We start from the raw sequence: 17,909 nt of genomic DNA on the forward strand, positions 1-17,909 counted from the left end.
TAAAGCAGCTACTTCGCTGCTCCAGTAGATTCCACCATGGAGAATAATAACCTCACCATGGGAAATAACTACTAATAACTACTAATCCAGCTGCTCAGCCACTCAATCAGGTCCAGTCAAGTTGACATACAACCTTAAATACCACACTCATGAACATGTTTCATTATCCCATCAGACTTCATTTACAAAACCCAGCCTCAAAGATAAAATTATTAAAGTTTCAAGATGGCAACATCAGAGCATTACACCAAGCACAGGGTTCTTCTGGGTGCAAGGGCCTGTGCAGTTGCACAGGTGACCCTGCCTAGGGTACGTGCTATTGTGCAGCTAGAAAATTATTGAGCGGTATCCTGTAAGGTAGTTGACAGAGACCCTACAGTGTAGAGAAAGCAAAGATCCTACTCACGCAGACTTCTATGGGTCTCCTTGGTTTTCATGCTGCAATGGGTCCACTTGCCTGGACACTTGCCCAATGCCCCCTCAGCAATCCTTTCCTGGTCCATGAGCCCCAGTACCTCCTAGACCATGTAACAACCCCAGAAATGATATCTGACATGTCTGAAACAACAAATACACTCAAAACCCCTTCTCTTTTACCCTTATCCTCTGTCTCATTTTCTGACCTGTATCCACACTACACCTTTCTCAAATAAAAGAATAGAGTTCAGTAACTTACAGGAAGAGCCTAGATCTTGAGGAAAAAAGTACTATTTACTTTCCCTAGTTGGGGGCAGGTAGGAATACCAGTGGGAAATATCTTCCTTTTTCCCCATGAGTTTCTGTCCAAAGGATAAGCACAAGGTACTTTCTGATAGCTTATTGAAAAAATGGCAAATCACAAATTGCAAAATATGTCTTGAACACTTCACTATCCATTAAGAGTTTGCTACATGTAGGAGCAGAGTTAAGGATAGAGTATCTCATTAGAGAGAAAAAGGGACACCTGAAATCCCTTTCCCATATGCAGGAGGTCTAGAGGTCTGCTCCAAGGAGGGTGGATTATAGAAGCTACAACTGAGGATAGAAGTGGGACTGGGCTGGTCTGAAATGTGAAATATGGAATAGAAAGGGGAAGAAAGGGTAAGGTTCTAGGCAAGGATGAGTCTGCAACTGAAGATAGCAAGTCAAATTAGGTGGATGACAAGAGAGCAGATCTTGAAGACCTTCCCTTATATGGTAAGTAGGACATCCTTTTATAGGGGCTATGCAACTTTATCTAGGGCAAAAAAGAAATTAATAAGGTCATGGAACCTGCTTAGAACCACCCTATTCATCTTGCCCCAAACCAGCCCGTGCACTTAACAACATAACTCAACAATTTCATTCCTCGATATTTATCCAAGAGAAATTAAAACATTTGGCTATGGAGCACCTGTACTCAAATCTTCATAACATCTTTATTCATAATAGCCCTAAACTGAAAAGAACCCAAATGTCCATCAATCAGTGAATGCACAAATTATGGTATATCCGTAAAATGGAATTCTACTCAGCAATTAAAAAGCAGGTACTGATATGCATATTAATGTGAATCTCAAAAGCATTCTCCTTAGCCAGGCACAAAATATTACATACTGCATGATTTAGTTTATTTTAAATTCCAGAAAAGCCAAAGTTGTAGAATAGAAAGCAAATCAGTGGTTGCCAAGAGCCTGAAGGGAGAGGAGAGAATTTACTACAAAACCGTAGGAGAGAAATTTTGGAAGTGATGGAAATGTCTTTATCATTATTGTGGTAGTACCACATGGTTATATATATTTGTTGCAACTCACCGAATCTTACACTCTAAAATGGTGGATTTTATTGCATGTTAATAAACCTCAATAAAGCAAATTTTACAAAAACCAATCAGATACCTAAATTTTTGCTTTTAAGTTAAGGTATAAATTGTAGATCTTAAACTCAAATAGATATATACCACCTTTTATCTGACCATTCTTTCAAGCTCTCCCATATTAATCATAACAATGGAGGCAATAATCATAGCTACACAACATGATGCCTTCTTGTCTTCTCATCTAAGAGTGAGGAGAGTCTAGGAAGGTATTTTTATCATTTAACAGACAGAGGAAAATTAGAAGGGAATCGTGACTTATCAAAGTTAAAATTACGCTAATCCCTTGGAACAAATTTTATTATTCTATATCCATTTTTTATACTAATCAAGCTAAAGTACACCAATGTTGTGAGGTATTTGGGCAACTTTTGACCAGTTGAATTAGAGGGAGCTCTGGTAGCATAGTGGCTAAAGCACTTGACTGCTAACCAGAAGGCTGGCGGTTCAAACCCACCAGCCACTCCTCGGAAGGAAGGTTGGGCAATCTACTTCCGTAGTGATACTGCCTTGGAAACCCAAGGAGGGGTCGCTATGAGTCAGGGCTGACTTGATGGCACACAACAACAACAACAATCTAAAGAATGAACCCAATATTCTTATTACATGTTGCTGTCATTGTTTGTTGCCATTGAGTCAATTCTGACTCATGGTGACCCAAGGTGTGCAGAGTAGAACATCTCCATAGAGCCTTGAGGCTGTGACCTTTTGGAAGCAGATTGCCAGTCCTGTCTTCCCAGGTTTCAAACCACAACCTTTTGGCCAGTAGTTGAGTGCTTAACCATTTACACCACCTAGGGAAAACCTAGGGAACCAGATGAATTGTGGGATGACATCAAAACATCATCCACGAAGAAAGTAAAATGTCATTAAAAAGACAGGAAAGGAAGAAAAGACCCAAATGGATGTTAGAAGAGACTCTGAAACTTGTTGAAAGGAGAGTAGCTAAAGCAAATGTAAGAAATGACAAGATAAAAGAGCTAAATAGAGGATTTCAAAGACCAGCTTGAGAAGACAAAGTCAATTATTATAATGAATTGTGAACAGATCTGGAGTTAGAAAACCAAAAGGGGAGAACATGCTCAGCATTTCTCAAGCTGAAAGAACTGAAGAAAAAATTCAAGCCTCAAGTTGCAATATTGAAAGATTCTCTGGGAAAAATATTGAATGATGCAAGAAGCATCAAAAGAAGATGGAAGGAACACAAAGTCACTGTAACAAAAAGAATTGGTCAATGTTCATCTATCTCAGGAGACGCCATATGCTCAAGAAGCAATGGTATTGAAGGAAGAAATCAAAGCTGCACTGAAGGCATTGGTGTAAAACAAGGCTCCAGGAATTGACTGAATACCCACTGAGATGTTTCAAAAAATGGATGCCACAGTGGAGACACTTACTCATCTACGCCAAGAAAATTGGAAGACAGATACCTGGCCAACTGACTGGAAGAGGTCTATATTTGTACCCATTCCAAAGAAAGGTGATCCCACAAAATGTGGAAATTATCGAACAAGATGATTTGTATCACCCACAAATAAAATTTTGTTGATGATAATTCAAAAACAGATACAGCATATATTGACAGGGAACTTCCAGAAATGCAAGCTGGATTTCAGAAGAGGATATGGAATGAGGTATATCATTGCTGATGTCAGAAGAATCTTGGCTGAAAGCAAAAAATACCAGAAAGATGTTTACTTGTATTTTATTGACTATGCGAAAGCATTCAACTCTGTGGATCATAGCAAATTATGGATAACATTGAGAAGAATGGGAATTCCAGAACACTTAATTGTACTCATGAGGAACCTGTACATAGAACAGGAGGCTGTTGTTTGAACAAAACAAGGGGATACTGCATGGTTTAAAATCAGGAAGGGAGTGTGTTGGGGTTGTACCCTTTCACCATACTTATTCAATCTGCATGTGGGCAAATAATCCGAGAAGCTGAACTATATGAAGAAGAATACAGCATCAGGATTGGAGGAAGACTCATTAACAACCTGTGATATACGACAACACAACCTTGCTTGCTAAAAGTGAAGATGACTTGAAGCACTTCCTGGTGAAGATGAAAGACTACAGTCTGCAGTATGGGTTTACACTTCAACATAAAGAAAACAAAAATCCTCACAACTGGACCAATAAGCATCCTCACAATAAATGGAGAAAAGACTGAAGTTGTCAAAGATTTCATATTACTTGGATCCACAATCAACACCAACAGAAGCAGCAGTCAAGAAATTAGACAATGTATTGCACCAGGCAAATCTGCTGCAAAAGGTATCTTTAAAGTGCTAATGAGCAAAGATGTCTCTCTGAAGACTAAGGTGCTCCTAACCCAGGCCATGGTATTTTCAATTACTTCATATGCATATGAAAGCTGGACAATAAGTAAGGAAGATAGAAGAGTTGATGCTTTTCAATTGTGGTGTTGCCAAAGAATACTGAAACTACCATGGATTGCCAGAAGAACGAACAAATCTGTCCTGGAAGAAGTGCAGCTGGAATGTTCCTTGGAAGTGAGAATGGCCAGACTTCGTCTCACCTACTTTGGTCATGTTGTCAGAACAGACCATTCCCTGGAGAAGGATATCATGCTTGATCAAATGGAGGGTCAGTGAAAAAGGGGAAGACCCTCAGTGAGATGGATTGACACATGGCTGCTATGATGGGCTCAGGTATAGCGTATAGCAAGGATTGTGAGGATGGCGCATGACAAGGCAGCGTTTTGTTCTGGTGTACATAGGGTCAGTATGAGTCCGAGTAGACTCAACAGCACCTACAGCAACAACTGAGAAAAAGATACACATATATAATATAATATTTGAGAAAATGGTCTTAAAGATAGTATTCACCTGTATAGCTATGTATCTATATACATGTAGATTATAGCTATATCTATTTATGTATCTGGGAGCTCTGGTGGCATAGCGCCTAAGGCATTTGACTGCTAACCAGAAGGCTGGTGGTTCAAACCCATCAGGCACTCCTCGGAAGGAAGGTTGGGCAATCTACTTCCGTAGTGATACTGCCTCGGAAACCCAAGGAGGGGTCGCTAGGAGTTGGATCCGACTCAATGGCAGTGCGTTTGGTTTTTTTTTCTTTTTCATCTATGTATCTATCTATGAGAAAATGACCTTATGAACAAATTTTGTGATCTCAAAGAGCTTCTTTGATTGGATAATGAATATCATGGAACTTGATATAAGTTGCCAATTTAAATCAGAGTTTCCATCTGTTAAGAGAGACAGTCATACAAACTGATCTAATTTGGCTGATGATAACCATTTCAGAAACCCAAAACAAAGAGTGTTTTCAATAAAAATGTATACAGGATTGGAATGTTGATAACACATTAGCAAATCTATATAGAAATATGATAATTTGTACTATTTTATGATAAGACTCTTGGTTGGCATTAGTGATGAGTCATTTGATTGCATTAATTACAAAGAAATTTAAAATGGTCTAATTGTGCTTGATCTTTGAGTAATAGAAATGGAATTTTAAGTGTGGTTAATCAAAAACCCACTGCCATGGAGTCTATTCTGATTTACAGTGACCCTATAGGACAGGGTAGAACTGCCCAGAGAGTTTCCAAGGCTGTAAATCTTTACAGAAGCAGACTGCCCCATCTTTCTCCCATGGAGTGGCTGATGGGTAGAACTATCAACCTTTTGGTTAGCAGCCAAATGCTTTAACCACTGTGCCACCGGAGCTCCTTAAAGTGTGGCTGGAAAACAGAAAACGTTACTGAGATGAAAAGACCCTCAACGAGATGGATTGACACTGTGGCTGCAACAATGGGCTCAAACATAGCAACGATTGTGAGGATTGCACAGGACCAGGCAGTGTTCCATTCTGTTGTGCATAGGATCACTATGAGTCTGAACCAACTCAACAGAACATATCAACAACAATAACAGTGCTGTAAAGATCCAAGTGAGAGGAAGCTGTCAGTTCATCAGGGCTCAGTCAGAGCCCAGGGAAGTCTCCATGTGGAAGTAATCTCTCCCTTCTCTCTATTCTTATGGCACTTGGTTAGTAACAAGGTTCTTTTACCTAACAGCAGACATCTGTAATGGATGCAAGGAGTAGTGGTTAAAGCACTGGACTGCTAACCAAAAGGTCAGCTGCTCTGTGGGAGAAAAATGAGGCAGCCTTGTAAACCCTGTGGGGGCAGTTCTACTCTGCCCTACAGGGTCCCATGAGTTGAAATCAACTTGCTAGCCATGGGTTTGGTTTGAGTAGTGGATTTATTCTTAGACTTCTTTTGCAGAATGGTGCAAGCCAGAGAGCATCATTCTGAAATATCATTTTTAACAGATGTCAGTGTAAACAGATTATTGAGAAATCTCAACTCTTTGGCATGTGAATATTAAATAATTTATTTTTTCCAATAATTGCCACCAACTATACTATGTCCAAAGGATCTCTGGTGATAAAGTGCCTAAGGCATTTGACTACTACCCAGAAGGCTGGCTGTTCAAACTCAACAGTTGCTCCACAGACGGAAGATGGGGCAATCTACTTCTGTAAAGATTTGCCATATTGGAAACCCAGTGGGACTTGCTATGAGTTGGAATCAACTCAATGGCAGTGGGTTTTGTTTGGTTTATACTATGTCCAACCCCCTTTACTATTGGTAGTGATTTATTTAATGCCTATTTGGCCAGATTGCATACATTTCTAGCCATATTTGGTTATTAGAACAATCTTCTTGTAGTCCTGTTCTTATAAAACTTTAATCCCAAATTTGATTGAAAATCATCTCCTTCCCTTCTCTAAGCAGAGGGTGGAATAGTATGGCATAGGGGAGGTCCATAGCTCTCAGCCATCTCCTCCTTCTCCTTCTAGATGCTAGTTCTTCAGGTATATGTGTGTGCATTGCAGGGGAGAGTGAAAAGGAGAGAAATCTCCTTGTTTAACTGATAGGCTATAGTCTTCTACTTGCTGTTGTTGTTAGGTGTCATTGAGTCAATTCTGACTCATAGCAACCAAATGTACAATAGAATGAAACACTGCCTGGTCTGACACCAATCATTGCAGCCCCCATGTCAATTCATCTCATTGAGGGGCTTCTTCTTTTTCTCTGACCCTCTACTTTACCAAGCACGATGTCCTTCTCCAGGAACTGGTGTCTCTTGATAACATATCCAAAGTAAGTGAGACAAAGACTTGTCATCTTTGCTTCTAAGGAAAATTCTAGTTGTACTTCTTCCAAGACAGATTTGTTTGTTCTTCTGGCAGTCCACGGTATAGTCAATATTCTTCGCCAACACCACAATTCAAATGCATCAATTCTTATTTGGTTATCCTTATTCACTCTCATGCTTTTGCATGCTTATGATCGAAAATACCATGACTTGGGTCAGGCACACCTTAGTCCTCACTGTGATATGTTTGCTTCTTAACACTTCAGAGAGATCTTTTGCAACAAATTTGCCCAATGTAATATGTCATTTGATTTTTTGACTGCTGCTTCTATGGGCATTGATTTTTGTCGGGTTGGCCATAACTGCTCTTCTTGCTCATTTTCTTGGGTTTGGGATGGACAAGAGCTCATTCTCATGCAGCTAATTAGGCCTGAGTAGCCCCTTAGTATTTATAGCCTCATCTTCCAGCTGACTGGAAGCTGGTGGTTCCAAGGTACGTTTCTCTGATGCACCTCCTTCCATTCCATGATGCAGTGGTCCTGACAAAACCGTAGCCCCTGGAATCATCTACAATATGTAGCAAACTCAGGCCCACAGGTAACTGAGGGACTGATCTCCTACACTTCTCCAGGAATATGACTGGCACTTATAGGTTATTTATCTCCACTCTTGTATTGTAGGGGCAGATTAGCAAATCTTCTAACTAGAATTGAAATGCCAGTCTCCCTTCTGTGGCTACCTCCAATCTTTACAAGATTCTATTGGGTCCCCTTTTCCTTTGGCTTTGGGTAAAGGAAGTAACCCTTCTTCTCCCATTGCTGTTTAAAGACTGAAATCCCCAAATATTTTTTCCTCTCAGATGGTGTGTAACTCATTCTCTGAACTAAGACTTCTCAGTAAGTCCACTGGGAGGTGGCAAACACCATGGGAATAGTCCTCTACACTTAGGAGAAACAAAAGAAGATTTCCATTTAATGTTGATTTAACATGATTTTTAAACATGTTAACACATGGCGTATATTCATACTTATGCCAAACAATATGTTTACTTGTATAATTTGAATTCCTCTATAAAATTTTTATAAAATCTTATTTCCCCAAATGATTTTTTTTTTGCTCAGGAAGCAATTATCTATGATTTCTCCCAGGTGAGGTCAGCCCATTGGAAATACACCAGAAAAGGAAAAGAGAGAAGCAGTGGGTTAAATTCATGCTAGATGGATAAATGGTCATTCTGCTATGTGCATGCACTCCCCCCACAAGACCTCTTATCTCAAGAAAAACACGTAGTTGAAAGTTTGTTGAGGGATGGGATATTTATATAGTTTCAAGGTAACTCACCACAAGATATTAATTAATTACAAAGGGAAAAAAATATAATAACAGTGGAGAGACTTGGAAAACATCACCTTAACCAAATGATTAGAGTTATCACCAGGGATGGGACATATTTGTATCATGTCCCTCCTACCATGATATACCAAGTAGGACACACCACTTGGGTGGTATTCCTGCCAAAAATGAATAACTTGAATCTTTTCATGAGGAAACATCAGGCAAACCAAATAAAGGGGCAGTGTACAAAATTGTTCAATACACTTCAAAAATATCAAGATCATGAAAGATAAGAAAAGATAGAGGAACTGTTCCAAATTAAGAAAACTAAAGAGATAGAAAAGGATACGATGACAAGATGCAGCATGTTATCCTGGATAATGGAATGCAAAGGGGTTTGAAACTTTTTTTCTATTATAAAACCATATTGGGATACTTGGTGAAATTTGGGATCCTAGGATTAGATAGCAGTATTGCATCAATATTAATTTCCTGACTTTGGTAGTTGCTCTGTGATTAGGTAGGAGAGTGTCCTTGTCTTCTGAGAAATACACAGTAAAATATTTAGGGGTTTACTATTTACATTCAATTGGTTCAGAAGGAAGAACTAGTGATAATGTTCATATTATTTATGGGAAAATAATGATAAAGTAGCTGTGGTAAAATGTTAACAATCGGAAAGATGGTGAAGGGTATACAAGGTAATTCTTGCAACTTTTCTCTAAGTTTAACATTATTTTAAAATAAAAAGTTTAAAAAGATAAAAGAAATCACTGTGACTCACATTTCGCTTTCATTTCTTGAGGGCAGACTTGACTATACACACCTGCTTTCTCTTGCCTGGCACATTTCCAGACACAAAAGAGAAAGCCAATGAACATTTGTTTGAATAGTTAGTGATTATACTTATCTTTCTTAGTAAATTGTAAGCTCCTAACACTAAGACCACATCTTGTTCCCTCAAGACCCAACACCGTGTCCTGTGCAGAATTACCACGACTGGTTATTTGCAGGATGGGATGGAATTATGTGGCCACTCAAATATTATGATAACGATTAGGTTTGACAAGATCCCCTTTAGGGGCCTGTGAAAACAACCACAGTACTTGAAACTAGAATGCCCCTCCTGGGCCTATGAAAGCCAGGGTCCAGGTTAAGCAGCCCTTCGTGAAGTTACATTCTCTTAGAGCAGCATCTGACTCTCCAGTGAGTCACCTTTGGCAGGGAGCCTTCCTCTTGGTCTGTGGTCATTACGCTAATGAAGTACAGCTGCATTGCAAACAATTAACTCAAGTGGCGGCCTCCCTTAAAGGAACAGTCTCCTCACTCCATACAAGTCCTCCCAAGCCAGCAATCGGCCCAGTGATTTAATGTCTGGACATGATGTGAACCCATAGGGAATCAGAAAATGGCAAGTGCAAAGCTTCCTATTGATAGAGAAAATTTCAGTTTAAACTTAAGTGGAAACCCTGCCCAGAGGAAGAGAATACTTGCCATGTATTTCAAAGACTGGTGCTATATATATATATATATATATATATATATTTAATTAATTAAATTGTATTTGCAAAGGAATCTGACAGAGCTGTCATCTCTGGACAGCAGTAGTGTTCATTCTGCCCTGATTAGGTGCAGGGTGAGCTGGAAGTCAGCCTTCCCAGTCCCTGAATGCAAAGTGGCTCCAAACAAGCAACAGGACCTCCATCTAACAAGACCGCCAGATGAGGTGCATTTTCTGTCTTTTTCCCCAATGAAACTTTTCCTTTTCTATGTAGGTCTGTGCCATTGCCATTCATCTGGCACAGAAATGAACATTTCCTGAGGAAGACAGAGAACTAATAACTGGTAACAACCCATATTACCAAACAGTTGTTGTTGAATCAACTCTGATGCCCTGGAGACCTTGTGCGTCATAGTAGAACTGTGCCCTATAGGGCTTTCTATGGGTGATTTCTTGGGAATAGATCACCAGGCCTTTTCTCTGAGGTGCCTCTGGGTAGACTTGAACCTCCAACCTTTCTGTAAGCAGCCAAGCACATTAACTGTTTGCACCACCCATGGACTCCTTGTACATAGTAGGAGAAGAATAAAATAGGAACATCAGGAATACTTACTGTAGTTGTTGGAGACAATGGCAGGAATCAACCAGTGTTGAAGTGCAGAGTGTGATGAAGTTGAAGTTATGCTTGTTTAAGGGGTTCAAAATGTCTCCTATACCCTCATGTAGCTCAGCTAGGAATGGGTGCTCTGTCTGGAGCACTTATCTCAAATGCTGTCTTGTAGCACAAGGAGGATAAAAGCCAGTGTCTGCTCCATGGCTGTTTACAGATAGCAGAGAGGCCAATCAGGTGGAAAAGCAAAATAGATGGGCCTCACTCACATGAGAAAGGAACCCTGGTGGTGCAGTGGTTAAGGGCTTGGCTGCTAATCTAAAAGTCAACAGTTAGAACCTACCCAGCGGTTCCACGTGAGAGAAATGTGGTGATCTGTTGCCATAAAGATTGCAGCCAAGAAAACCCTATGAGGCAATTCTACTCTGTCACTTGAGATCACTGTGAGTCAAAATTGACTCAATGGCACCTAAAACAACTCATGTGGGAATGCATCCTTCACAGGGGCAGAGGAACAGAGGTCCATGGGCCCATTAGCAGGTATAAGGAAGATGGGCAGAATGAAGGATTACCCATCTGAAGAGATAAGGGGAGCAAATTAGAGACTGAAAACAAAACAGAAAATGACACCTCATGCACAGCCACTATCTGTCTGTCCACTGAGGCTTGCATGTTGCTATGACGTTGAACAAGTTTCAGTGGTGCTTCCAGACTAAGACAGACCAGGAACAAAGGCCTGGAGATCTACTTTCAAAAAGTGAGCCAATGAAAGCCCTGTGGGGGATCACAACAGCCCGATCCACTTCAGAAATAGGACATAAGCACCGAGGACACGTGTCACAATTTAAGTAACAAACAGACATATTTTTCCTTCATCTGATTTCAAATAAACAGTGCTTTCTTCTTAAAAGAAAATGAAGCAAGTTTCTTCAATCATTGTGAGCATTCAAGGACTGTTTAAAAATGAGAGGTTCGTAAAGTTTTCCACTTAATGTTTTACTATACTTAAGGGAAGAATGGATGCAAAACACATTTCTGAAGTCTGGGGTTGTTTCAAATGTTGTAGGTGTTACCTAATCCTTCAAAGGCATGTTCTGTTAGCAGCAGGATGGGGTCCTTTCAGGGGGATGGTGCATAACAGGGTTGTACTGTCTCTTGTGTACAATTCGAGAGAAATACCAAAGTTTAGATGCAGATGTGAGAATCAAAAGCTGTCTATATTTTCCAGTATCACAATAAGTAATCCCAGTGCCAATTTCTGAAGTTGTGTCCATTTGATCTGATAAACATAGACAGATAGGTAGGCAGGCAGGTAGGAAGGTAGGTAGATGGATGGATGGATAGATAATCACTGTTTTGTTCAAAATTATAATTTAACTACTTTGTGATTTTAGAAATAATAGAGCCACGTTTTCACCATTAAGGTGAATGATTGTTCAGATACATTTGGCACCGTCTGTAGGTTTATGGCTTCCAACTTGTTCAAGACCATTCCCAGAGTGAAAGCTGATTTGCCACGGTTATGAAGCTTTCAGGATATAAACTATAAGAATGATAAACTACAGCAGTTGAAAATGTGTCTTCAGATACTCACTTGCAACTCCCATTTATGTCTCTAGGAATAGAGAAATGAGGGCCTTGGGACCAAATCTGGCCCAGTCAGTAACAGTGTAGGTAACACATAAATATTAATGTTCATTGCAGTTAGCATGGTATGCAGAAATATCAGAGTATAATTGTTAATTGCCAATACATTTTACTCACATTACAGAGGGATAAGTGAAAACCACTTTACTGTAATTTAAAAATGATTCCATCATAATAATTATAAAATATTTTTTCCATTTCTTAAATTGTTAAAATGGAATTTTCCAAAAATGAATCATTTATACTTCACCTTTATTGCCATTTGCTTTCTATACAGATATGTCTATGTATCTGTTATTTGGTTTAGTCAGTGAAATAGTCTGCTTGGTGTCAATTTACGGGTGCCTGTGCACTTGGCATTCTTGGCATTCTTCATGCAAAATAGAATGTTCATGTAATTGAAGGCATTCATTGCAGATTTCATGGCATATTATGGGTGGTTATGGTATCAGGGGTGGAGAGAAGGTTCCTATTTGCCCTGCCAAGCCACCTGTGGGACCCTTTTTTCTTTTGATTTATTTTTCTCCTTGGATTATTATAACCCTTTCAGGTCATTTCTGTTACATCTAATAATAGTAACAGTAACAACAACAACAACTAATATTTATCAAGTACCTACTGCATGCCAGACATTCTACTAAGCACTTACGTTTGTTATATCTTTTAATCCTAAAAACAATTCTATGCTATGAGATGTTACTTTTTTAATTACTGTCATAAATCTCTGTCTTGCCTTTCCTTTTTCCCAACAGTATCCCTATTTGTCTTAGAGTAACTACACTTGCCCCATTTCATGTAGTCCTGGAGAGACTGTCAATCAAAGGGTCCCACCCTTCCTCTCCACCAAGTTGTTGACACATGACCCAATCTAGGCCTCAAGTTTGACCTGAATGACACCAGGAGAGAAATGGGTAGGTTGCGTCATTCTGATGTTAGGTGCTAATCAAGATTGGCAGTTTCTTTTGCAACCTAGAGCCATGGAATTGCCCAGTTTCTTTTCTTAGCAAGCCTTGATTGTTCAATTTTGCCTTTGATTCTGACAAAGAACAAAGATCATTCCAATAAATTACACTTTTTGGTATAAGTGAGTCAATTTCTCTTGCTTGCAACAAAAGAATTCTAACTGACATGTTTCCATTTTGCAGATGAGGCAATGAAAACTTGGGCTCACAGAGGTTCAGGAACTTTCCCAGAGTAAAGTCAGGTCACACACAATGGTAATCAGATTCCAAACTTAGGATCTTATCCATTAGGCTATGCTAACCATTATAACAAGGTGAAGTGCCTATAGCCAGGAGAGAAAGCACACTCCCACTTCCTTCTCTTTCTGCTTCTGAAACTCTGCATGTTTCTTTTGGACCAGGTACTACACACTCCAGGTTTACTTACTCCAAGTAATGGGTCAACACTGAGATACAGAACAGCCAAAATAATCGATTTACTCAATTACTCTTAAGAGTATAACTTCATTATTGGTAACTAAAGTCACTGCATTATTCATTAGACCAATAATTTTACATAATTTTTAAGGTGGTACAATCATTTCAGATTTTTATGTCCCAAAACTCTGAATGTGCAATGTATGGACAGGGCTTGACAGTCATTCTAAAGTGTAAGATGTCATAGTGTAATGGAAAGCACATAAGATTTGGAGTTGGAAGACATGCTTCCAGTTTCAGCTGCACACTTCTAGGTATGTGACTTTGGTCTCTGTGAGGGTTTAGTGAGATCACTCAAACCAAAACCTAACTCACTACCCCACTGGGTTTCCAAGGCTATAAATCTTTACAAAAGTAGATTGCCACATCTTCCTTCCATAGAGAAGCTGGTGGGTTTGAATCACTGAACTTCTGGTTTGCAGCCAAAAGCCTTATCCACTATGCCACCAGAGTTCCTTAAAGAGACCACTAGTGAATTACAAATCTCTGCAAATATTAATATTAGTGCTCTTACTTTCAGGATCTAAAGAACTGTGGCATTCAACAACAATTTCAAGAGCAAGTCAATCTTTGTCGTACAGTCTCTTTCAGGGATGCACAGCTAGAATCTTCTTTCTGTTTCCTCATTTTTTAATCAGACGAATGGCAGAGTCTTTATAATAAAATACATGTTTCATGCTTCTAATCAGTGAGCATAAGGGCTTTTGTGATTCAACCCTGTATTTGTATTCCTTGCGACAACTCTGATTTTACTGAACGAAAACTGATCTGAAAACTTACAAATGTGATGGAGGGGACAAGTCCCATGGGTAGCAGAAGCAGTGCTAGTGCTCATTGGTAACGGTCATAAATTGTTACCATTCGACTAGAGGTCAGCAGTCTCTCTGCAAAGAATCAGTGCTGCACACTCATTTCCCAGGGACCAGGCACATCACAAAGCCAGCATCAACCCTGGCCCCAGCATCTGCCTGCTTATTAGGGTCAGGGTGAGCTACAGAGCAGTCCTCTCTGCCCCATATTGATCTCTTCTGGTGGTGATTGAATTATATTAATATCCTAACCTGGAAATCTAGTGCTTCAATTCCTTCTGCTCCACTTTTTCTAGAGTTATATAGAAGATACAAGCTTTTATGCATTCATTCACTCACTCATTCATTTCTTCACCACAGAGGGCCTACTTCAAGCAAGGCACTCAGTTTCAACTCTGAACAAATTAAGGGAAAACAAGGAATCAGAATGAACTCTGGCCTGAAGGAACATGTTAAGTATGAAGTAAGGGCTGTGAGACATAAACACAAATAATTTTAATAAATGTAATTGTTGTTGTTGTTATGTGCCATCGAGTCGGACCCAACTCATAGCGACCCCTCTTTGGGTTGCCAAGGCAGTATCACTACAGAAGTAGATTGTCCAACTTTCTTTCCAAGGAGTGGCTGGTGGGTTTGAACCGCCAGCCTTCTGGTTAGCAGTCAAGTGCCTTAGGCACTTTGCTACCAGAGCTCCCAATAAATTTAATAGGAGAAAAAATATATATTAAAAGCTGGCGTCAGAATATATTATAAAGAGGGAGTCATTTTTCTTTAGGGGAAAAAACCTTGATAAACCACTCTACAGGTGATGACAAGGCCCTAAAGCTGGCATTTGGGGACAGAAACAAAGAACTGGTTAAAGGAATCTGGGATTGAAAGAGAAGGGAGCGGAGAGAAAGAGGTAGAGAGGGACAGACCAAATTGCAGAGGCTCTGCCACAAAGAAAATGGCCAGTGAGATTTTCTTATGGCAAGATGGCCATAGAACTTAAGGTGAAAGACGCATCTCAAAAATTCACTGCCATTGAATCGATTCCAACTCATAATGACCCCACTGGTTTTCCAACGCTATAAATCTTTACAGAAATAGACTGCCCGATCTTTATTCCACAGAGCTGCTGGTAGGTTCGAACCACCAATCTTTTGATTAGCAGCCAAATGCTTTAACCACCACACCACCAGAACTACACACAGTGTATAAGATTTGATATTTTGGTATCTGTGTTGCAGCAGTATACCTTCCCTTTATTGCCCCAACTAAGGAGCTCTGGTGGTGTAGTGGTTAGAGCATTCAACTGCTAGCCAAAAGATTGGCCATTTGAACCCACCAGCAGTCTGCTTCTGTAAAGATTTATAGCCCTGGAAACCCTATGGGGCAGTTCTACTCTGTCCTATAGGGTCGCTATGAGTCTGAATCAACTCAGAGCAAGGGGGTTATTGCCCCAATTCTTCAGTAAACTACACACAAATGCCTCCTCCTATGAATGGTCCATGTGCTGGGAAATATAAAACAAGCAGAAAAATTTAATCCCATATCTGCTGAGAGGGGAAAAAAAAAAAAAAAAAAGACAGCCACAGATAGGGCAAGGTATGGAACCCTTTTGCAGTAAACAATTTGGCTTTTTGATCCTGGTTCCTGAGAGTAGGACCACACTTAAGACAAATGAGTGGGGGCCAACAGGACTAAGAGGGATCTCCTTCAGGGCCCGATGCTGACTAAGCCTCAGGAAGACAAGTGGTAAGGCCAATGAAGGTTTTGGAGGCCGGGCTCACCTGGGTTAGAGAAAATATGAACATTCTACTCCCGGGAGGGTAAAGCACAAGTTCCTGGGGACATGGCAGCTCTGTGTGGAAGACCCCTCCCTGACCTTGTCCTTCATGTTTGTATCCTAAAAGATCAAAGATAGCCATTTCCCTGAAGTTTGTGAGTTGTTCCATAAGATTATCAGACCTAAGAAACAGAAGGGATTGGTGCCTGCTCATCTGGCTGTGCCTGAATGGGATGAGAGAGAAGAGGCTGGCTGTGTGCAGCAGCTGGGGTCTAAACTGACCAAGGAAAAGGGGAGGGTGAGATTTCCCTGCACTGGTTTGACGCTGATTCACAGAAGGTGAGCCATAAGAGAGTTTAAAAATTCAGAGAGAACAGGAAGTTGGATTGAGAACTGCTCGTGAATCTGCAATTCCCTAGGAATTTGTAGAAATGGAGGAGAAGGCATTGCAAAGAATATTTGTGGGTAAGTCATGGGATTGGCTGGAGCCACCAGGTTTATTGAAATCTCAACGACAAGTGTCTTCTGCTGAAATCTGGGGTGCAGAAGCAGAATAAGGAGAGACTCTATGAACGAGTTTGCATGAGTGGCAAACCTTGGGAAAGATTTCACAAGACAAAGATGGGGAAAGGGAACAACCCAGGGAAGGGAAAAGGCTGACAAGAGACACAGCTGTGGCAAGCATGAGACAGGTGCTGGCCACAGACTGTTGTACATGGATAGAGCAGTGGTAGAATAAGCTAGAAGGCAGTTTGGGCCACTAGAGTACAGAAAACTTTGTAAGGCAAACTGCGAACTTTCTAAGTTGTTTCATTATTTGGTAGACAAAGGGGAACCTTTGGTAATTTTGTTTTTCAATAATTAACTAACTCACTGCTGTCAAGTCGGTTCCAACTCCTAGCAACCCGTCCTTGGGTTTCCAAAACTGTATCACTATGGGAGTAGATTGCCCAACTTTCCTCTGAGGAGTGGCTGGTGGGTTTGAATCCCCACCCTTCTGGTTAACAGTCAAATGCTTTAGGTACTATGCTACCAGAGCTCCCAGTTTAAAATTTATAAACTGTTCTGGTTTTTATCATTTACTCACATGAGAAATGAATCAGGTGGTATTATTATTGTTATTCCCATTTTACAGATAAGGAAACTAATAAATTAGATTATTGTATTTGTTTACATTATGCATAATAACTGGAAGAAGAAAAAACAAACAACCCACACATTTCCTAAATTCAACAGACCTCTTGTGCTCTCTAAAAACCAAAAAACCAAACTCACTGCCGTCAAGTCTGAGGTGCTCTCAAGTGCCATAAATATTCTCTTTGAATAAACATGTCCTGGGAGTTCCATGAGATTCCTTGGGGAGTTCAGGGGAGGGAGAATCACAGGGCATGTTCTGACTGATTTTCTTGGGAGCAATTCTGGAGGAGAATTTCTGATGAATAAAATTCTCCACCTCATTACACAAGTAACTAATCTAATCAACCAGTCCAGCAAGTGGGCTAATTTCTAGTATGTGAGCTTCTGCCTCTGCCCACCCACTCTCCCTGATGCCCTTTTGTTCTTCTCCAGTATCAAATATTTAGCAGTTCATTCATTCAACCAACACTGTGTACCAAGCACTGTGGTAAGGGCTGGGGAATGGCCTTGGGGGACTGTAATCCATCTTGATGTTCAAAACCAAAACTTTGATCTTTCCCACAGACAATCTCCTTCCTCTGACTTGCCCACAAGTGAGTCTACCATCCTACCAGTCAGACTGCTTAGAACCTAAGAGTGCCTAGCAGTGTAGATTCTTTTTTTTTTTTTT

This window comes from Orycteropus afer, unplaced genomic scaffold (assembly GCF_000298275.1).
Source record: "Orycteropus afer afer isolate SDZICR_OR568_19922 unplaced genomic scaffold, OryAfe1.0 scaffold00001, whole genome shotgun sequence".
Lineage (NCBI taxonomy): Eukaryota > Metazoa > Chordata > Mammalia > Tubulidentata > Orycteropodidae > Orycteropus > Orycteropus afer.